Source organism: Ranitomeya imitator, chromosome 5 (genome assembly GCF_032444005.1).
Source record: "Ranitomeya imitator isolate aRanImi1 chromosome 5, aRanImi1.pri, whole genome shotgun sequence".
Lineage (NCBI taxonomy): Eukaryota > Metazoa > Chordata > Amphibia > Anura > Dendrobatidae > Ranitomeya > Ranitomeya imitator.
In genome coordinates this window covers 206610774-206634558 of record NC_091286.1, presented here as the reverse complement: position 1 = coordinate 206634558, position 23785 = coordinate 206610774, and the positions used below count along the sequence as shown (strand labels likewise).

General features: G+C 47.9%; 1 long non-coding RNA gene across 1 annotated transcript in view; it reads left to right on the top strand.

The window, feature by feature from the left end:
* Positions 1-581: 581 nt before the first annotated feature.
* Positions 582-23785, top strand: part of LOC138680621 (uncharacterized) — a 121760-nt gene continuing 98556 nt past the window's right edge. Inside the window, exon 1 of the long non-coding RNA XR_011321693.1 lies at positions 582-700. This is a non-coding gene — a long non-coding RNA (uncharacterized lncRNA). The remainder of the gene's footprint in view (positions 701-23785) is intronic.

Here is a 23785-nt window from a genome sequence, read left to right as displayed (position 1 = left end):
GTCCCCCATATAGGATAGGACAATACCTGTATGACTGGTGACTTGAGCCTGTTTATAGGGTCTCTTAGATAACCCGGCTCTGTAGGTGTCACCGTGCCTCCTGGGTGTAGGTGAGGACAGGTAACCTGCAATTAGCTGTCCTGCCGGTCTCTGAAATAAGGCGTAGAGGTCCTTACTCCCTCGGTGTTCCGGCAACCGGGATGGTGCGCCTCAGAAGGAGACAGCTTGAGCAGGGCTGGTCCCTTTCTGGTATCCTCTCCTTTGCTTCGACTTCCTTCACACTCGCTGCAATACAGTTCTGCCTTTCAATGCCTCTTTCTGGGATCTGCAGCTCTGAGGGCATGCACAGCTCCTTTAACCTTCCATCCTCCTTAGACTCTAGTCTGGAACTAACAGAACTCCTACCTGGAGCTCTTCCAGGAACTGACTAACCTTCCCCACAGACTATCAGTTATATAAAGTATATATGGGGAGTGACCTAATAAATAGGAGCAGAAGCTCCCCCTGGTGATCTGGAGTGTGAAATGTGTTGCATGTTTGTGATACCTGGATGCAGCTATCCTTCTTTGCCTCCAAACGTAGCATCACTCTCCCCAAGAGGAAAGCAATACCACTGCGATGACCAGGACCCTGGGGCGCTGCACTTCCCCCTGTTAAATCCAGTACTTCTGGACTGGGAAAAGAAAAACAACAGTTACAGGTAAGCAAAAGACATACAAATTTTTGAAATGCTATAAAACAAGTTAATACTATATCTAAGGCTTCCCTTTATGGGAGGTGAAGACACTTGAACGTTGCATTACCAAATGTACATTGTACGCGTACTTTTACGGAGAGAAAACTTTAATAAACCAGTATGATTATTACATAGTTAGTAAGGCCGAAAAAAGACATTTGTCCATCCAGTTCAGAATATATTCCATCATAATAAATACCCAGATCTACGTCCTTCTACAGAACCTAATAATTGTATGATACAATATTGTTCTGCTCCAGGAAGACATCCAGGCCTCTCTTGAACCCCTCGACTGAGTTCGCCATCACCACCTCCTCAGGCAAGCAATTCCAGATTCTCACTGCCCTAACAGTAAAGAATCCTCTTCTATGTTGGTGGAAAAACCTTCTCTCCTCCAGACGCAAAGAATGCCCCCTTGTGCCCGTCACCTTCCTTGGTATAAACAGATCCTCAGCGAGATATTTGTATTGTCCCCTTATATACTTATACATGGTTATTAGATCGCCCCTCAGTCGTCTTTTTTCTAGACTAAATAATCCTAATTTCGCTAATCTATCTGGGTATTGTAGTTCTCCCATCCCCTTTATTAATTTTGTTGCCCTCCTTTGTACTCTCTCTAGTTCCAATATATCCTTCCTGAGCACCGGTGCCCAAAACTGGACACAGTACTCCATGTGCGGTCTAACTAGGGATTTGTACAGAGGCAGTATAATGCTCTCATCATGTGTATCCAGACCTCTTTTAATGCACCCCATGATCCTGTTTGCCTTGGCAGCTGCTGCCTGGCACTGGCTGCTCCAGGTAAGTTTATCATTAACTAGGATCCCCAAGTCCTTCTCCCTGTCAGATTTACCCAGTGGTTTCCCGTTCAGTGTGTAATGGTGATATTGATTCCCTCTTCCCATGTGTATAACCTTACATTTATCATTGTTAAACCTCATCTGCCACCTTTCAGCCCAAGTTTCCAACTTATCCAGATCCATCTGTAGCAGAATACTATCTTCTCTTGTATTAACTGCTTTACCTAGTTTCGTATCATCTGCAAATATCGATATTTTACTGTGTAAACCTTCTACCAGATCATTAATGAATATGTTGAAGAGAACAGGTCCCAATACTGACCCCTGCAGTACCCCACTGGTCACAGCGACCCAGTTAGAGACTATACCATTTATAACCACCCTCTGCTTTCTATCACTAAGCCAGTTACTAACCCATTTACACACATTTTCCCCCAGACCAAGCATTCTCATTTTGTGTACCAACCTCTTGTGCGGCACGGTATCAAACGCTTTGGAAAAATCGAGATATACCACGTCCAATGACTCACCGTGGTCCAGTCTATAGCTTACCTCTTCATAAAAACTGATTAGATTGGTTTGACAGGAGCGATTTCTCATAAACCCATGCTGATATGGAGTTAAACAGTTATTCTCATTGAGATAATCCAGAATAACATCCCTCAGAAACCCTTCAAATATTTTACCAACAATAGAGGTTAGACTTACTGGCCTATAATTTCCAGGTTCACTTTTAGAGCCCTTTTTAACTAACTATGAAAAGCGATGACCCTTATGGGTATACTATCTCTTAAGTGCTAAGAGCAACATTTTATCATTATTCAAGGGCAAAGTTTTTATCCAACCCCCACGAGTTACTTTATTCTCTTTATTTTATCGAAAGTGCATCAGGATATCAGAACTCAGCTATATTGAAACACCATTCTAACTAAATTTAGATTTCAGCTTTCCATCACTATTTACTATATTAACTCTTTAACCCCTTCCCGACCTTTGACGCCACATTGGCATCATGAAAGTCGGTGCCAATCCGACCTATGACGCCTATGTGGCATCATGGAAAGATCGCGACCCTGCTGATCGGGTGCAAGGGTTAACTCCATTTTCACCCGATCTGCAGGGACAGGGGGAGCGGTACTTTAGCAATTTGTAATATTTCACCTAAAAAACTGGTGAAATATTACAACCCAGCCATGGCTGATGCTGTAATATCATCGGCCATGGCTGGAAACACTGGTGTACCCCCCCCGTCGCCACCGATCGCCTCCCCGGTCCTCCGCCCGGTACTCCGCTCCCCTCCGCCGTCCTGTCCGCTCCCCCGTCCTCCTGCCCTCTCCCCACCGTGCTCCGATGCCACACCCCGTCCTCCGATCCACCCCCCATGCTCAGATCTCCCCCCATCATACTTACCGGGCCTCCCGGTGCCTGTCCGTCTTCTCCCTGGGCGCCGCCATCTTCCAAAATGGCGGGTGCATGCGCAGTGCGCCTGCCGAATGTGCCGGCCGGCAGATTCGTTCCAGGTATATTTTTTTCACTGTGATATAACCTATCACAGTAATCAAACTAAAAAAAATAGTAAATGACCCCCCCCCCCCTTTATCACCCCCATGTGTACGGCCAATAATAAAATAAAGAAAATATTTTTTTTTTTTTTCCACTAGGGTTAGGGTTAGAACTAGGGTTAGGGTTAGGGCTAGGGCTAGGGTTAGGGTTAGGTTTAGGGTATTTGCACACGGTGTGGATTTGGCCGCGGATCCGCAGCAGATTGGCTGGGGATCCGCAGCGGATTGGCCGCTGCGAATTTGTAGCAGTTTTCCATCAGGTTTACAGTACCATGTAAACCTATGGAAAACCAAATCCGCAGTGCCCATGGTGCGGAAAATACCTTGCGGAAACGCTGCGTTGTATTTTCGGCAGCATGTCAATTTTGTGTGGATTCCGCAGCGTTTTACACCTGTTCCTCAATAGGAATCCGCAGGTGAAATCCGCATAAAAAAACACTGGAAATCCGCTATAAATCAGCAGGTAAAATGCAGTGCCTTTTACCTGCGGATTTTTCAAAAATCGTGCGGAAAAAATCTCACATGATTCCGCAACGTGTGCACATAGCCTTAGGGTTAGGGTTGGAATTAGAGTTAGGGTTGGAATTCGGGCTAGGGTTGGAAATAGGGTTAAGATTAGGCTTGTGGTTAGGGTTATGGATAGGGTTAGGGGTGTGTTGGGGTTAAAGTTGTGGTTAGGGTTGGGATTATGGTTAGGATTAGGGTTAGGGTTGGGATTAGGGTTACGGGTGTGTTGGTGTTAGGGTTGTGGTAAGGGGTGTGTTGGGGTTACGGTTGTGATTAGGGTTATGGCTACAGTTGGGATAAGGGTTAGGGGTGTTTTGGGGTTAGTGTTGAAGTTAGAATTGAGGGGTTTCCACTGATTAGGCACATCAGGGGTCTCCAAATGCAACATGGCGCCACCATTGATTCCAGCCAATCTTGCGTTCAAAAAGTCAAATGGTGCTCCCTCCCTTCCGAGCCCCGACGTGCACACAAACAGTGGTTTACCCACATATGGGGTACCAGCGTACTCAGGACAAACTGGGCAACAACTATTGGGGTCCAATTTCTCCTGTTACCCTTGCGAAAATCAAAAACTGCTTGCTAAAACATAATTTTTGAGGAAAGAAAAATTATTTTTTATTTTCACGGCTCTGCGTTATAAACTTCTGTGAAGCACTTGGGGGTTGAAAGTGCTCACCACATATCTAGATAAGTTCCTTGGGGTTCTAGCTTGCAAAATGTGGTCACTTGTGGGGGTTTCTACTATTTAGGCACATCAGGGGCTCTGCACGTGCAACGTGACGCCCGCAAACTATTCCATCAAAGTCTGCATTTCAAAACATCACTACTTCCCTTCCGAGCCCTGACATGCACCCAAACAGTGGTTTACCCCCACATATGGGATATCAGCGTACTCACGACAAACTGGGCAACAAATATTAGGGTCCAATTTCTCCTGTTACCCTTGTGAAAATAAAAAATTACTTGCTAAAACATCTTTTTTGAGGAAAGAAAAATTATATTTTATTTTCACAGCTCTGCGTTGTAAACTTCTGAGAAGCACTTGGAGGTTCAAAGTGCTCACCACATATCTAGATAAGTTCCTTGGGGGGGTCTAGTTTCCAAAATGGGGTCACTTGTGGGGGTTTCTACTGTTTAGGCACATCAGGGACTCTGCAAATGCAACGTGACGCCCGCAGACCATTCCATCAAAGTCTGCATTTCAAAACGTCACTACTTCCCTTCCGAGCCCTGACATGTGCCCAAACAGTGGTTTACCCCCACATATGAGGTATCAGCATACTCATGACAAACTGGGCAACAAATATTATGGGCCAATTTCTCCTATTACTCTTGTGAAAATAAAAAATTGCTTGCTAAAACATCTTTTTTGAGGAAAGAAAAATTATTTTTTATTTTCACGGCTCTGCGTTGAGAACTTCTGTGAAGCACTTGGGGGTTCAAAGTGCTCACTACATATCTAGATAAGTTTCTTGGGGGGTCTAGTTTGCAAAATGTGGTCACTTGTGGGGGGGTTTCTACTGTTTAGACACATCAGGGGCTCTGCAAATGCAACGTGACGCCCGCAGACCATTCCATCAAAATCTGCATTTCAAAAGTCACTACTTCCCTTCTGAGCCCCGACGTATGCCCAAACAGTGGTTCCCCACCAAATATGGGGCATCAGCATACTCAGAACAAACTGGACAACAACTTTTGGGGTCCAATTTCTCCTGTTACTCTTGTGAAAATAAAAAATTGCAGGCTAAAAAATAATTTTTGAGGAAAGAAAAATTATTTTTTATTTTCACAGCTCTGCGTTATAAACTTCTATGAAGCACTTGGGGGTTTAAAGTGGTCACTGCACATCTAGATTAGTTCAATGGGAGGTCTAGTTTCCAAAATGGGGTCACATGTGGGGGAGCTCTAATGTTTAGGCACACAGGGCCTCTCCAAACACGACATGGTGTCCGCTTACGATTGGAGCTAATTTTTCATTCATAAAGTCAAATGGCACTGCTTCCCTTCCGAGCCCTGCCGGGTGCCCAAACAGTGGTTTACCCCCACATGTGAGGTATCAGTGTACTCAGGAGAATTGCCTAATACATTTTAGGATCCATTTTATCCTGTTGCCCATGTGGAAATGAACAAATTGAAGCTAAATTAAATTTTTTGTGAAAAAAAAAGTACTTTTTCATTTTTTCGGATCAATTTGTGAAGCACCTGGGGGTTCAAAGTGTTCACTATGCATCTAGATAAGTTCCTTGGGGGGTCTAGTTTTGAAAATGGGGTCACATGTGGGGGAGCTCCAATGTTTAGGCACACAGGGCCTCTCCAAACGCGACATGATGTCCGCTAACGATTGGAGCTAATTTTTCATTCAAAAGTCAAATGGCGCTCCTTCCCTTCCGAGCCTTGCCGTGTGCACAAACAGTGGTTTGTGACCACATATGAGGTATCGGTGTACTCAGGAGAAATTGTACAATAAAGTTTGGGGTCCAGTTTCTCTTTTTACCTTTGGGAAAATAAAAAAATTGTTGCTAAAACATCATTTTTGTGACTAAAAAGTTAAATGTTCATTTTTTCCTTCCATGATGCTTCTGCTGCTGTGAAGTACCTGAAGGGTTAATAAACTTCTTGAATGTGGTTTTGAGTACCTTGAGGGGTGCAGTTTTTAGAATGGTGTCACTTTTGGGTATTTTCAGCCATACAGACCCCTCAAACTGACTTCAAATGTGAGGTGGTCCCTAAAAAAAATGGTTTTGTAAATTTCGTTGTAAAAATGAGAAATCGCTAGTTAAATTTTAACCCTTATAACTTCCTAGCAAAAAAAAAAATTGTTTCCAAAATTATGCTGATGTAAAGTACACATGTGGGAAATGTTATTTATTAACTATTTTGTTTCACATACCTCTCTGGTTTAACAGAATAAAAATTCAAAATTTGAAAATTGCAAAATTTTGAAAATTTTAGCCAAATTTCCATTTTTTTCACAAATAAATGCAAAAATTATTGACCTAAATTTATGACTACCATGAAGCCCAATATGTCATGAAAAAACAATCTCAGAACCATTAGGATCCGTTGAAGCGTTCCCGAGTTATTACCTCATAAAGGGACACTGGTCAGAATTGCAAAAAACGGCCAGGTTATTAAGGTCAAAATAGGCTGGGTCATGAAGGGGTTAATATATTCTAGCAGAGTGCAATAATTAAACGTTCCCTTTAAGGGTTCAAATATTATTCAAGTCTCTTTTAATGAGGTAGTGCAAAATATCAATCACATTAATATTCAAGTCAATTACAACTTTATAACAGCAGCAACGATGCAAGTGACCCATCATTAACCCTCAACGTTGTTCTTGGGCGGGCTGAAAGGCGTGTATCCAGACCCGGAATCCTACCGCGCCAAACGGGTTTTTCTTCAGGTCTCTGGAAAACAAAACACTTTCTAGCAACGTTAGAATCAGTCTCTTTAGAAGCAGTCTCTTTAAAAGCTTCTTTTGAAAAACCAGTAGGAAGCACCTTTAACCCCTTAGGGACAGAGCCAATTTGGTACTTAATGACCGAGCCAATTTTTGCAATTCTGACCACTGTCACTTTATGAGGTTATAACTCTGGAACGCTTCAACGGATCCCGCTGATTCTGAGATTGTTTTTTCGTGACATATTGTTAGTGGTAACATCATGTTAGTGGTAACAGTGGTAACATTTCTTCGATATTACTTGCGATTATTTATGAAAAAAACGGAAATATGGCGAAAATTTTTAAAATTTTGCAATTTTCAAACTTTGTATTTTTATGCCCTTAAATCAGAGAGAAATATCACAAAAAATAGTTAATAAATAACATTTCCCACGTCTACTTTACATCAGCACAATTTTGGAAGCAAAATTTTTTTTTGTTAGGGAGTTATAAGGGTTAAAAGTTGACCAGCAATTTCTCATTTTTACAACACCATTTTTTTTTAGGGACCACATCACATTTTAAGTCATTTTGAGGGGTCTATATGATAGAAAATACCCAAGTGTGACACCATTCTAAAAACTACACCCCTCAAGGTTCTCAAAACCACATTCAAGAAGTTTATTAACCCTTTACGTGCTTCACAGGAACTGAAACAATGTGGAAGGAAAAAATGAACATTTAACTTTTTTTTGCATACATCTTAATTCAGGACCATTTTTTTTATTTTCACAAGTGTAAAAACAGAAATGTAACCATAAATTTTGTTATGCAATTTCTCCTGAATACGCCAATACCCCATATGTGGGGGTAAACCACTTTTTGGGCGCACCGCAGAACTTAGAAGTGAAGGAGTGCCGTTTGACTTTTTCAATGCAGAATTGGCTGGAATTGAGATCGGACGCCATGTCACGTTTAGAGAGCCCCTGATGTTCCTAAACAGCGGAAACCCCCCACAAGTGACACCATTTTGGAAACTAGACCCCTTAAGGAACTTATCTAGATGTGTGGTGAGCACTTTGAACCCCCAAGTGCTTCACAGAAGTTTATAACGTAGAGCCGTGAAAATAAAAAATCGCTTTTGTTTACACAAAAATGATATTTCGCCCACAAATTCTTATTTTCACAAGGGTAACAGGAGAAATTAGACCACAAAAGTTGTTGTGCAATTTCTCCTGAGTACGCTGATACCCAATATGTGGGGGTAAACCACTGTTAGAGCGCACCGCAGAGCTTGGAAGAGAAGGAGTGCCGTTTTACTTTTTCAATGTAGAATTGGCTGGAATTGAGATCGGACGTCATGTCACGTTTGGAGAGCCCCTGATGTACCTAAACAGTAGAAATCCCCCACAAGTGACCCCATTTTGGAAACTAGACCCCCCATGGAACTTATCTAGATGTGTGGTGAGAACTTTGAATGCCCAAGTGCTCCACAGAAGTTTAGAATGCAGAGTCGTGAAAATAAAAAATATTTTTTTTTCCACAAAAAAGATAATGTAGCCCCCAAGTTTTTATTTTCACAAGGGTAAAAGGAGAAATTGGACTGCAATAGTTGTTGTCCAATTTATCCTGAGTACGCTGATGTGCCATATGTGGGGGTAAACTACTGTTTGTGTGCACGGCAGAGCTCGGAAAGGAAGGAGCGCCTTTTTGGAATGCAGACTTTGATTGAATGGTCTGTGGGCATTATGTTGCGATTGCAGAGCCCCTGATGTACCTAAACTGTAGTAACCCCCCACAAGTGACCCCATTTTGGAAACTAGACCCCCCAAGGAACTTATCTGGATGTGTGGTGAGAACTTTGAATGCCCAAGTGCTTCACAGAAGTTTAGAATGCAGAGTCGTGAAAATAAAAAATATATTTTTTTCCACAAAAAAGATATTGTAACCCCCAAGTTTTTATTTTCACAAGGGTAACAGGAGAAATTGGACTGCAATAGTTGTTGTCCAATTTATCCCGAGTATGCTGATGCGCCATATGTGGGGTAAACCACTGTTTGTGCGCACGGCAGAGCTCGGAAGGGAAGGAGCGCCTTTTTGGAATGCAGACTTTGATAGAATGGTCTGTGGGCATTATGTTGCGATTGCAGAGCCCCTGATGTACCTAAACTGTAGTAACCCCCCACAAGTGACCCCATTTTGGAAACTAGACCCCCCAAGGAACTTATCTAGATGTGTGGTGAGAACTTTGAATGCCCAAGTGCTTCACAGAAGTTTAGAATGCAGAGTCGTGAAAATAAAAAATATTTTTTTTTCACAAAAAAGATATTGTAGCCCCCAAGTTTTTATTTTCACAAGGGTAACAGGAGAAATTGGACCACTAAAGTTGTTGTCCAATTTATCCTGCGTATGCTGATGCCTCATATGTAGGGGTAAACCACTGTTTGGGCGCACGGCAGAGCTCGGAAGGGAAGGAGCGCCGTTTTGGAATGCAGACTTAGATAGAATGGTCTGTGGGCGTTATGTTGCGTTTGCAGAGCTCCTGATGTACCTAAACAGTAGTAACCCCCCACAAGTGACCCCGTTTTGGAAACTAGACCCCCCAAGGAACTTATATAGATGTGTGGTGAGAACTTTGAATGCCTAAGTGCTTCACAGAAATTTAGAATGCAGTCATAAAAAAAAATATATATTTTTCCACAAAAAAGATTTTGTAGCCCCCAAGTTTTTATTTTCACAAGGGTAAGAAGAGAAATTGGACCCCAGAAGTTGTTGTCCAATTTATCCCGAGTACGCTGATGCCCCATATGTGGGGGTAACCCACTGTATGGGCGCACGGCAGAGCTCAGAAGGGAGGTTGCACCATTTGACTTTTTGAGCGCAAAATTGGCTGTCGTGTTTGGAGACCCCCTGATGTAACTAAACAGTGGAAACCCCCAATTCTAGCTCCAACCCTAACCCCAACACACCCCTAACCCTAATCCCAAACTGATCCATAATCCTAATCACTAACCCTAACCATAATCACAACCCTTACCCCAAAACAACCCTAATGTCAACCCTAACCATAACCCTCATCAAAACCCTAAATCCAACACACCCCTAATCCTAATCTCAACCCTAACCTCAAACCTAACCCTAATCCCAATACACCCCTAATCACAACCCTAACCCTAACCCTAATCACAACCCTAACCTTAACCCTAATCCCAAACCTTACCCTAATCCCAAGCGTAACCCTAATGCCAACCTTAACCCTAATACCAACCGTAATCCAAACCCTAACCCTAATCCCAACTCTAACCCTAACTTTAGCCCCAACCCAAGCCCTAACTTTAGCCCCAACCCTAACCCTAGCCCTAAGGCTACTTTCACACTTGCGTCGTTTGGCATCCGTCGCAATCCGTCGTTTTGGACAAGAAACGGATCCTGCAAATGTGCCCGCAGGATGCGTTTTTTGCCCATAGACTTGTATTGCCGACGGATCGTGACGGATGGCCACACGTCGCGTCCGTCGTGCACTGGATCAGTTGTGTTTTGGCGGACCGTCGGCAGAAAAAAACGTTCAATGAAACGTTTTTTTGTATGTCGCATCCGCCATTTCTGACCGCACATGCGTGGCCGTAACTCCGCCCCCTCCTCCCCAGGACATAGATTGGGCAGCGGATGCGTTGAAAAACTACAGCCGCTGTCCACGTTGTGCACAATTTTCACAACGTGCGTCGGTATGTCGGGCCGACGCATTGCGACGGCCCCGTACCGACGTAAGTGAGAAAGAAGCCTAACCCTAAATTTAGCCCCAACCCTAACCCTAAATTTAGCCCCAACTCCAACCCTAAATTTAGCCCCAACCCTAGCCCTAACCCTAACCCTAGCCCTAACCCTAGCCCTAACCCTAGCCCTAGCCCTAACCCTAGCCCTAACCCTAACCCTAGCCCTAACCCTAGCCCTAACCCTAGCCCTAGCCCTAACCCTAGCCTTAACCCTAACCCTAGCCCTAACCCTACCCCTAACACTAGCCCTAACCCTAACCCTAACCCTAGCCCTAACCCTAACCCTAGCCCTACCCCTAACCCTAGCCCTAGCCCTAACCCTAACCCTAGCCCTAACCCTAGCCCTAACCCTAGCCCTAACCCTAACCCTAGCCCTAACTCTTACTCTAGCCCTAACCCTACCCCTAACCCTAGCCCTAACCCTAACCCTACCCCTAACCCTACCCCTAACCCTAACCCTAACCCTACCCCTAACCCTACCCCTAACCCTAGCCCTAACCCTAGCCCTAACCCTACCCCTAACCCTAACCCTAACCCTAATTTTAGCCCCAACTGCTGTTCTCCTGCCGGCCAGCAGATGGAGACAGATGGCGGGCGCACTGCGCATGCGCCCGCCATTTTCTTTTGCCGGCGGCCAGGAAGAGCAGCAGGAGGATCCAGGGACGCAGGTGAGTATTGTAGGGTCCCCGAATCCCCCTATTTCTCTGTCCTCTGATGTGCGATCACATCAGAGGACAGAGAATTACACTTTACTTTTTTTCTTTTTTTTTTTTTGCGGTCGCCAGTAAACAGTTAATTACCGGCGATCGCAAAACAGGGGTCGGTAAAACCGACCCCGATCATGCTCTTTGGGGTCTCGGCTACCCCCGGCAGCCGAGACCCCAAAGATTCTCGCAAGGCCAGCCGGTGGGCGCACTGTGCATGCGCCCGCCATTTTTAAGATGGCGGCGCCCACCGGGAGCCACAAGGAGCACCGGGGGAGATAGGTAAGTATTGGGGGGACACCTGGGACCCCTTTTCTCTGTCCTCCGATGTGCGATCACATCGGAGGACAGAGAAATTTAAAAGAGATCGCTTTTTTTTTTTTTGCGATCGCCGGTAAACGGTTAATTACCGGCGATCGCAAATGCGGGGAGGATAAAACCCCCCCCGAATCATGTTCTCTGGGGTCTCGGCTACCCCCGGCAGCCGAGACCCTGGAGAAAATCCGACTCTGGGGGGCGCTATTCACTTTTTCCTCGGCTGTGGTGTAAGTACCCTTAGCGGCCGCCGTTAAAAGGCGTATCGGCGGTCGTTAAGGGGTTAAGAAGGTGCAAACTATTTACACACAAAGTCTTGATCATGCACAGTTCATGATTCTCAGTTCCTTAAGGCAACTTGTGCAAACATGTGCAAAACTTAGGATCCTCTTAAAACTGAGGACCCCTTTAAGGAAGAACCCAGGTTGGGTTAAAGCAGCAAAAAGTTAACAGTTAACTATGTAAAGTAATTTTCAGATTCTTCTTGTAGTTTACTGAGGTAGCATGGGTAATGGCAGTCCCTTAGGGTACGGGCGGCTACCAGGTGCTACGTGGGGGTGCCTTTACTTCTGATGGGTTTTGGGTGCCCACTGACCTCTGTTTCACAACAGGTGATAGTTGGTCCTGTAACTACTTCAGTGTCTGTAGTGGTAATCGTACACACCATAGTCTTTGTAGTAGTGCAGGCAGGGGTGACAGTGGGAGTAGTGGTAGTTGCAGCTGCTTTAGCACAAGGGGCCCTGTTACTGCATGAGGAGGCATGGCTGGTGTCTTGGGGCTAGACAGTATTGAGATGGGGCCTCTGTATTTGTTGACATTGAGAGCGAACCACGCTTTTGCGCCAAAGTGCCTGGTGTAAGTGACGCGATCCCCTGGGTATAGATCCCTATCCGGATGTCCTTCCCAAAGGTGGGACTCCACGTCGCTCCTGTTAACAAAGATTTCAGCATACAGTCCCTGCTCTTTGATGAAACCCCAACCTCCTTTTAGCTTGAAGGTTACCACGATGCCCTGCTTAGGCGGGGTCTGGTTGACATGGCAGTCCTTGCGGGCATGGGCCTTGGCCTGCAGATCCCTTTTATCAAAGGCTCTGCGCTGGGCCTGGTGTTCCTCCTCCTTTTCCTCTCATCTGTGGGCGAGTTATTGCTGGTACACGTCTCAGCTCAGGACCTCTAGGGTTTCTCCCTCCTGTTTAGCCGTCCCGGGGAACCCCATAAGTTTTGACCCAGGGTTCACACAGCTGTAAATTGTTTTCTTCGCGCACACCTCTCCAGGTAGGCCGGCGAGTTGGATCGGGGCTTTCAGGAATTGTTCCACCCCTATGTCCTGGTCCCACTCCCCTATTATCTGGAGTCGGGCAGACCCATAAGAGGGTGGTGCAGCTACGGGGTCCATTAGGAGGTCTTTGGCTACCGGGGCATGATTATCGTTCCTACCTCCCGCAGCATCTCTGGTGCCGGGCGCCTCCTCCGATGTCAATGGCTGCTGGACAGGTGTCACGGGGCTACCACGACAGAGAGGTTCCAGAGAACCGTAGCGCTCTGGGCCTCGTTCACACACTGTGAACAGAAGCTCTTCACCTATATTCTGACCTGGCTGCTTTGTGCCAGCAGTGCAGGAGTACATTTCAAAAACCTGACCTGCACATCCAAACATATACTGAGTGTGAACAGGTGCTGAACCCAGAGTTGCCAACTCGTATATAGTTAAGTAAATAGGGCAGCACACTGCAGCGCCAAAACATGCAAACTTGAAAACACGAAATTTGAACTGCATCACTGCACTAGAAATATGAAAAATGAGAGCTTTTAGCGCATAAAAATGGCCAATTTTATGTGTACCTCGTAGCCACTTTACGGCATCTCTCTTATACGAGGTCCTACGCTTGACCTACCTCGCTGAGAATAAACGTCTCCATCTGAATGGGTACATGTGAAACCTCTTCTTGGACTCAAATTCTCTCTCTCTGTGGAGGGGTATTGGACCTACTATAATTAAAACACCTGAAGCTAGGAGGCGGGGAGTGCACGATCAAAAGGCTAGAGAATACATTTCAAAAACCTGACCTGCACATCCAAACATAGACTGAGTGTGAACAGGTGCTGAACCCAGAGTCGCCAACTCGTATATAGTTAAGTAAATAGGGCAGCACACTGCAGCGCCAAAACATGCAAACTTGAAAACACGAAATTTGAACTGCATCACTGCACTAGAAATATGAAAAATGAGAGCTTTTAGCGCATAAAAATGGCCAATTTTATGTGTACCTCGTAGCCACTTTACGGCATCTCTCTTATACGAGGTCCTACGCTTGACCTACCTCGCTGAGAATAAACGTCTCCATCTGAATGGGTACATGTGAAACCTCTTCTTGGACTCAAATTCTCTCTCTCTGTGGAGGGGTATTGGACCTACTATAATTAAAACACCTGAAGCTAGGAGGCGGGGAGTGCACGATCAGAAGGCTAGAGAATACATTTCAAAAACCTGACCTGCACATCCAAACATAGACTGAGTGTGAACAGGTGCTGAACCCAGAGTCGCCAACTCGTATATAGTTAAGTAAATAGGGCAGCACACTGCAGCGCCAAAACATGCAAACTTGAAAACACGAAATTTTAACTGCATCACTGCACTAGAAATATGAAAAATGAGAGCTTTTAGCGCATAAAAATGGCCAATTTTATGTGTACCTTGTAGCCACTTTACGGCATCTCTCTTATACGAGGTCCTACGCTTGACCTACCTCGCTGAGAATAAACGTCTCCATCTGAATGGGTACACGTGAAACCTCTTCTTGGACTCAAATTCTCTCTCTCTGTGGAGGGGTATTGGACCTACTATAATTAAAACACCTGAAGCTAGGAGGCGGGGAGTGCACGATCAGAAGGCTAGAGAATACATTTCAAAAACCTGACCTGCACATCCAAACATAGACTGAGTGTGAACAGGTGCTGAACCCAGAGTCGCCAACTCGTATATAGTTAAGTAAATAGGGCAGCACACTGCAGCGCCAAAACATGCAAACTTGAAAACACGAAATTTGAACTGCATCACTGCACTAGAAATATGAAAAATGAGAGCTTTTAGCGCATAAAAATGGCCAATTTTATGTGTACCTCGTAGCCACTTTACGGCATCTCTCTTATACGAGGTCCTACGCTTGACCTACCTCGCTGAGAATAAACGTCTCCATCTGAATGGGTACATGTGAAACCTCTTCTTGGACTCAAATTCTCTCTCTCTGTGGAGGGGTATTGGACCTACTATAATTAAAACACCTGAAGCTAGGAGGCGGGGAGTGCACGATCAGAAGGCTAGAGAATACATTTCAAAAACCTGACCTGCACATCCAAACATAGACTGAGTGTGAACAGGTGCTGAACCCAGAGTCGCCAACTCGTATATAGTTAAGTAAATAGGGCAGCACACTGCAGCGCCAAAACATGCAAACTTGAAAACACGAAATTTTAACTGCATCACTGCACTAGAAATATGAAAATTGAGAGCTTTTGGCGCATAAAAATGGCCAATTTTATGTGTACCTCGTAGCCACTTTACGGCATCTCTCTTATACGAGGTCCTACGCTTGACCTACCTCGCTGAGAATAAACGTCTCCATCTGAATGGGTACATGTGAAACCTCTTCTTGGACTCAAATTCTCTCTCTCTCTGTGGAGGGGTATTGGACCTACTATAAATAAAACACCTGAAGCTAGGAGGCGGGGAGTGCACGATCAGAAGGCTAGAGAATACATTTCAAAAACCTGACCTGCACATCCAAACATAGACTGAGTGTGAACAGGTGCTGAACCCAGAGTCACCAACTCGTATATAGTTAAGTAAATAGGGCAGCACACTGCAGCGCCAAAACATGCAAGCTTGAAAACACGAAATTTGAACTGCATCACTGCACTAGAAATATGAAAAATGAGAGCTTTTAGCGCATAAAAATGGCCAATTTTATGTGTACCTCGTAGCCACTTTACGGCATCTCTCTTATACGAGGTCCTACGCTTGACCTACCTCGCTGAGAATAAACGTCTCCATCTGAATGGGTACATGTGAAACCTCTTCTTGGACTCAAATTCTCTCTCTCTGTGGAGGGGTATTGGACCTACTATAATTAAAACACCTGAAGCTAGGAGGCGGGGAGTGCACGATCAGAAGGCTAGAGAATACATTTCAAAAACCTGACCTGCACATCCAAACATAGACTGAGTGTGAACAGGTGCTGAACCCAGAGTCGCCAACTCGTATATAGTTAAGTAAATAGGGCAGCACACTGCAGCGCCAAAACATGCAAACTTGAAAACACGAAATTTGAACTGCATCACTGCACTAGAAATATGAAAAATGAGAGCTTTTAGCGCATAAAAATGGCCAATTTTATGTGTACCTCGTAGCCACTTTACGGCATCTCTCTTATACGAGGTCCTACGCTTGACCTACCTCGCTGAGAATAAACGTCTCCATCTGAATGGGTACATGTGAAACCTCTTCTTGGACTCAAATTCTCTCTCTCTGTGGAGGGGTATTGGACCTACTATAATTAAAACACCTGAAGCTAGGAGGCGGGGAGTGCACGATCAAAAGGCTAGAGAATACATTTCAAAAACCTGACCTGCACATCCAAACATAGACTGAGTGTGAACAGGTGCTGAACCCAGAGTCGCCAACTCGTATATAGTTAAGTAAATAGGGCAGCACACTGCAGCGCCAAAACATGCAAACTTGAAAACACGAAATTTGAACTGCATCACTGCACTAGAAATATGAAAAATGAGAGCTTTTAGCGCATAAAAATGGCCAATTTTATGTGTACCTCGTAGCCACTTTACGGCATCTCTCTTATACGAGGTCCTACGCTTGACCTACCTCGCTGAGAATAAACGTCTCCATCTGAATGGGTACATGTGAAACCTCTTCTTGGACTCAAATTCTCTCTCTCTCTGTGGAGGGGTATTGGACCTACTATAAATAAAACACCTGAAGCTAGGAGGCGGGGAGTGCACGATCAGAAGGCTAGAGAATACATTTCAAAAACCTGACCTGAACATCCAAACATAGACTGAGTGTGAACAGGTGCTGAACCCAGAGTCACCAACTCGTATATAGTTAAGTAAATAGGGCAGCACTCTGCAGCGCCAAAACATGCAAACTTGAAAACACGAAATTTGAACTGCATCACTGCACTAGAAATATGAAAAATGAGAGCTTTTAGCGCATAAAAATGGCCAATTTTATGTGTACCTCGTAGCCACTTTACGGCATCTCTCTTATACGAGGTCCTACGCTTGACCTACCTCGCTGAGAATAAACGTCTCCATCTGAATGGGTACATGTGAAACCTCTTCTTGGACTCAAATTCTCTCTCTCTGTGGAGGGGTATTGGACCTACTATAATTAAAACACCTGAAGCTAGGAGGCGGGGAGTGCACGATCAGAAGGCTAGAGAATACATTTCAAAAACCTGACCTGCACATCCAAACATAGACTGAGTGTGAACAGGTGCTGAACCCAGAGTCGCCAACTCATATATAGTTAAGTAAATAGGGCAGCACACTGCAGCGCCAAAACATGCAAACTTGAAAACACGAAATTTGAACTGCATCACTGCACTAGAAATATGAAAAATGAGAGCTTTTAGCGCATAAAAATGGCCAATTTTATGTGTACCTCGTAGCCACTTTACGGCATCTCTCTTATACGAGGTCCTACGCTTGACCTACCTCGCTGAGAATAAACGTCTCCATCTGAATCGGTACATGTGAAACCTCTTCTTGGACTCAAATTCTCTCTCTCTGTGGAGGGGTATTGGACCTACTATAATTAAAACACCTGAAGCTAGGAGGCGGGGAGTGCACGATCAGGAGTAGTGTTGAGCGATACCTTCCGATATCGGAAAGTATCGGTATCGGTTTGGATCGGCCGATATTCAAAAAATATCGGATATCGCCGATACCGATACCCGATCCCAATGCAAGTCAATGGGACCAAAATATCGGAATTAAAATAAACCCTTTCTTTCCTTGTAGGTTCATTCTACCTGAAGGAAAACAACTAAGAATAATGTAGGATGTATGGGGGAGGTGGCGGAGACATTAAAGGCAATGAGGATTAGTCCAATCAAATAGAATAGCATGTTTTTGTTTTTTTTTTAAAGAAGTTCGGATTGAAAAAGATATTGAGTATGTAAATTTTTTTTATTTTGTCAGATATTGATGTTTCACTATTCCACGCCCTTCCCCTTCTTTTTTTTCTTTTTTTTTTTTTTCTTTTCCCACACTTTCATCTTCATCATCATCAGCATCCTTGACATCAACTTCTTCACCTTATTCATCTTCTTCTTCATCTTCTACCTATTTTTTTTTTTATTACATTCTTCATATTCATTTTCTTCAACTATTATTATTCTTCCTATTCTACATATTCTTTTTATTCCACTGTTATTATTCTTCCTATTCTACTTCTTCATCATATTCTCATTTGTGACAGGCATTCCCGTAGTTGTTATCTATAAAAGTTGGAAGATTACACCTTCCGTTCTGCCAGTCACAAAAGTTACATTTGTCCGCGTTCAGTTTGGCCTGCAGCATCAGGCTTTATCCAGGGGCACCACGAGGAGGAACGGACTCACCCCCATACACTGCTTAGTCTTCTTCTGCATATAATTTAGATAATATCTTTTGCTCTGATATTAAGTCTTATGCTTAATGTTCTTCTGCTCTTTGTTCTGCAGCCTCTTGTTCTTCTGCTTCTCGGTCTTCCATGTTGTCGTCTCCAGGGTCTTCGTCTCCAGTGTCGTCATCTCCGCCGTCGTCGTCTCAGCCGTCGTCGTCTCCGCCGTCGTCGTCGTCGTCGTCATCGGGGTGGTCTTCCGGGTCGTCGTCATCGGGGTGGTCTTCCGGGTTGTCGACGTTAGGGTCTTCAACTTGGAAATGTAGCAGAAGGTACAAGAAGGCTGAGAAAATGCCAAGAACCAGCTGATGGAACTGGAACTCGGATGGCTACCCGAAGGTTCAAGAGCCTATGGAACTACCGAGGACCAGCTGACGTTACTGGAACCCGGTTACTAAGCAGGAGGTACCCGTGCTAAAAAGCACTACCAAGGACCGCCTGACGTTGGCGGAACTCGGATACCCAGAAGGAGGCACCTAAGCCAAAGGCTCTGCCCGGAACCAGATGACGTTACTGGAACCAGGATGGGGAGCAGAAGGTACAAGAGCAAAAGACACTGCCGAGAACCAGCTGACGGTACTGGAACCCGGAAGGGTAGCCGAATGTCCAAGAGCCAATGGAACTACCAAGGACCAGCTGACGTTACTGGAACCCGGTTACTAAGCAGGAGGTACCCGTGCCTGAAAGCACTACCAAGGACCACCTGACATTGGTGGAACTTGGATACCCAGAAGGAGGCACCTAAGCCAAAGGCTCTGCCCGGAACCAGCTGACGGTACTGGAACCAGGATGGGGAGCAGAAGGTACAAGAGCAAAAGACACTGCCGAGAACCAGCTGACGGTGCTGGAACCAGGTGGTGGACCCGAAGGCCCACAGGAGAGGAGAGAACAGCTAGGCCGCGAGGCAGCCGCAGTTACCGAACCCCAACAGTCCTACAGGGGGAGCTGGGCCTACTGGCACTACAGAACCAGCCTTGACTACCAGTTCACGCAGCCCACATAGGAAGCTCCTAAACTGGAGGCACCCTGGAGTTGGCTAACTCGACCGCCCCACGACGGGGCAAGCATAGGCGTCTCAGTGAAGTTGACACAACCCGGAAACAGCTGACGGTGCTGAAACCAGGCTTGGCACGAGGGAGTACCTGTGACAAGAACACTGCCGAGAACCAGCTGGCGGTGCTGGAACCCGGATGCGTTGCCCCAGTGTGCAAGAGCCAATGGCACGACCGAGGACCAGCTGACGGTGCTGGAACCCGGTTACTAAGCTGTAGGTGCCCGCGCTTAAAAGCACTACCAAGGACCGCCTGGCGTTGGCGGAACTCGGATACCCAGGAGGAGGCACCTAAGCCAAAGGCTCGGCCCGGAACCAGCTGACGGTGCTGGAACCAGGTGGTGGACCCCAAGGCCCACAGGAGAGGAGAGAACAGCTAGGCCGCGAGGCAGCCGCAGTTACCGAACCCCAACAGTCCTACAGGGGGAGCTGGGCCTACTGGCACTACAGAACCAGCCTTGACTACCAGTTCACGCAGCCCACATAGGAAGCTCCTAAACTGGAGGCACCCTGGAGTTGGCTAACTCGACCGCCCCACGACGGGGCAAGCATAGGCGTCTCAGTGAAGTTGACACAACCCGGAAACAGCTGACGGTGCTGAAACCAGGCTTGGCACGAGGGAGTACCTGTGACAAGAACACTGCCGAGAACCAGCTGGCGGTGCTGGAACCCGGATGCGTTGCCCCAGTGTGCAAGAGCCAATGGCACGACCGAGGACCAGCTGACGGTGCTGGAACCCGGTTACTAAGCTGTAGGTGCCCGCGCTTAAAAGCACTACCAAGGACCGCCTGGCGTTGGCGGAACTCGGATACCCAGGAGGAGGCACCTAAGCCAAAGGCTCGGCCTGGAACCAGCTGACGGTGCTGGAACCAGGTGGTGGACCCCAAGGCCCACAGGAGAGGAGAGAACAGCTAGGCCGCGAGGCAGCCGCAGTTACCGAACCCCAACAGTCCTACAGGGGGAGCTGGGCCTACTGGCACTACAGAACCAGCCTTGACTACCAGTTCACGCAGCCCACATAGGAAGCTCCTAAACTGGAGGCACCCTGGAGTTGGCTAACTCGACCGCCCCACGACGGGGCAAGCATAGGCGTCTCAGTGAAGTTGACACAACCCGGAAACAGCTGACGGTGCTGAAACCAGGCTTGGCACGAGGGAGTACCTGTGACAAGAACACTGCCGAGAACCAGCTGGCGGTGCTGGAACCCGGATGCGTTGCCCCAGTGTGCAAGAGCCAATGGCACGACCGAGGACCAGCTGACGGTGCTGGAACCCGGTTACTAAGCTGTAGGTGCCCGCGCTTAAAAGCACTACCAAGGACCGCCTGGCGTTGGCGGAACTCGGATACCCAGGAGGAGGCACCTAAGCCAAAGGCTCGGCCCGGAACCAGCTGACGGTGCTGGAACCAGGTGGTGGACCCCAAGGCCCACAGGAGAGGAGAGAACAGCTAGGCCGCGAGGCAGCCGCAGTTACCGAACCCCAACAGTCCTACAGGGGGAGCTGGGCCTACTGGCACTACAGAACCAGCCTTGACTACCAGTTCACGCAGCCCACATAGGAAGCTCCTAAACTGGAGGCACCCTGGAGTTGGCTAACTCGACCGCCCCACGACGGGGCAAGCATAGGCGTCTCAGTGAAGTTGACACAACCCGGAAACAGCTGACGGTGCTGAAACCAGGCTTGGCACGAGGGAGTACCTGTGACAAGAACACTGCCGAGAACCAGCTGGCGGTGCTGGAACCCGGATGCGTTGCCCCAGTGTGCAAGAGCCAATGGCACGACCGAGGACCAGCTGACGGTGCTGGAACCCGGTTACTAAGCTGTAGGTGCCCGCGCTTAAAAGCACTACCAAGGACCGCCTGGCGTTGGCGGAACTCGGATACCCAGGAGGAGGCACCTAAGCCAAAGGCTCGGCCCGGAACCAGCTGACGGTGCTGGAACCAGGTGGTGGACCCCAAGGCCCACAGGAGAGGAGAGAACAGCTAGGCCGCGAGGCAGCCGCAGTTACCGAACCCCAACAGTCCTACAGGGGGAGCTGGGCCTACTGGCACTACAGAACCAGCCTTGACTACCAGTTCACGCAGCCCACATAGGAAGCTCCTAAACTGGAGGCACCCTGGAGTTGGCTAACTCGACCGCCCCACGACGGGGCAAGCATAGGCGTCTCAGTGAAGTTGACACAACCCGGAAACAGCTGACGGTGCTGAAACCAGGCTTGGCACGAGGGAGTACCTGTGACAAGAACACTGCCGAGAACCAGCTGGCGGTGCTGGAACCCGGATGCGTTGCCCCAGTGTGCAAGAGCCAATGGCACGACCGAGGACCAGCTGACGGTGCTGGAACCCGGTTACTAAGCTGTAGGTGCCCGCGCTTAAAAGCACTACCAAGGACCGCCTGGCGTTGGCGGAACTCGGATACCCAGGAGGAGGCACCTAAGCCAAAGGCTCGGCCCGGAACCAGCTGACGGTGCTGGAACCAGGTGGTGGACCCCAAGGCCCACAGGAGAGGAGAGAACAGCTAGGCCGTGAGGCAGCCGCAGTTACCGAACCCCAACAGTCCTACAGGGGGAGCTGGGCCTACTGGCACTACAGAACCAGCCTTGACTACCAGTTCACGCAGCCCACATAGGAAGCTCCTAAACTGGAGGCACCCTGGAGTTGGCTAACTCGACCGCCCCACGACGGGGCAAGCATAGGCGTCTCAGTGAAGTTGACACAACCCGGAAACAGCTGACGGTGCTGAAACCAGGCTTGGCACGAGGGAGTACCTGTGACAAGAACACTGCCGAGAACCAGCTGGCGGTGCTGGAACCCGGATGCGTTGCCCCAGTGTGCAAGAGCCAATGGCACGACCGAGGACCAGCTGACGGTGCTGGAACCCGGTTACTAAGCTGTAGGTGCCCGCGCTTAAAAGCACTACCAAGGACCGCCTGGCGTTGGCGGAACTCGGATACCCAGGAGGAGGCACCTAAGCCAAAGGCTCGGCCCGGAACCAGCTGACGGTGCTGGAACCAGGTGGTGGACCCCAAGGCCCACAGGAGAGGAGAGAACAGCTAGGCCGCGAGGCAGCCGCAGTTACCGAACCCCAACAGTCCTACAGGGGGAGCTGGGCCTACTGGCACTACAGAACCAGCCTTGACTACCAGTTCACGCAGCCCACATAGGAAGCTCCTAAACTGGAGGCACCCTGGAGTTGGCTAACTCGACCGCCCCACGATGGGGCAAGCATAGGCGTCTCAGTGAAGTTGACACAACCCGGAAACAGCTGACGGTGCTGAAACCAGGCTTGGCACGAGGGAGTACCTGTGACAAGAACACTGCCGAGAACCAGCTGGCGGTGCTGGAACCCGGATGCGTTGCCCCAGTGTGCAAGAGCCAATGGCACGACCGAGGACCAGCTGACGGTGCTGGAACCCGGTTACTAAGCTGTAGGTGCCCGCGCTTAAAAGCACTACCAAGGACCGCCTGGCGTTGGCGGAACTCGGATACCCAGGAGGAGGCACCTAAGCCAAAGGCTCGGCCCGGAACCAGCTGACGGTGCTGGAACCAGGTGGTGGACCCCAAGGCCCACAGGAGAGGAGAGAACAGCTAGGCCGCGAGGCAGCCGCAGTTACCGAACCCCAACAGTCCTACAGGGGGAGCTGGGCCTACTGGCACTACAGAACCAGCCTTGACTACCAGTTCACGCAGCCCACATAGGAAGCTCCTAAACTGGAGGCACCCTGGAGTTGGCTAACTCGACCGCCCCACGACGGGGCAAGCATAGGCGTCTCAGTGAAGTTGACACAACCCGGAAACAGCTGACGGTGCTGAAACCAGGCTTGGCACGAGGGAGTACCTGTGACAAGAACACTGCCGAGAACCAGCTGGCGGTGCTGGAACCCGGATGCGTTGCCCCAGTGTGCAAGAGCCAATGGCACGACCGAGGACCAGCTGACGGTGCTGGAACCCGGTTACTAAGCTGTAGGTGCCCGCGCTTAAAAGCACTACCAAGGACCGCCTGGCGTTGGCGGAACTCGGATACCCAGGAGGAGGCACCTAAGCCAAAGGCTCGGCCCGGAACCAGCTGACGGTGCTGGAACCAGGTGGTGGACCCCAAGGCCCACAGGAGAGGAGAGAACAGCTAGGCCGCGAGGCAGCCGCAGTTACCGAACCCCAACAGTCCTACAGGGGGAGCTGGGCCTACTGGCACTACAGAACCAGCCTTGACTACCAGTTCACGCAGCCCACATAGGAAGCTCCTAAACTGGAGGCACCCTGGAGTTGGCTAACTC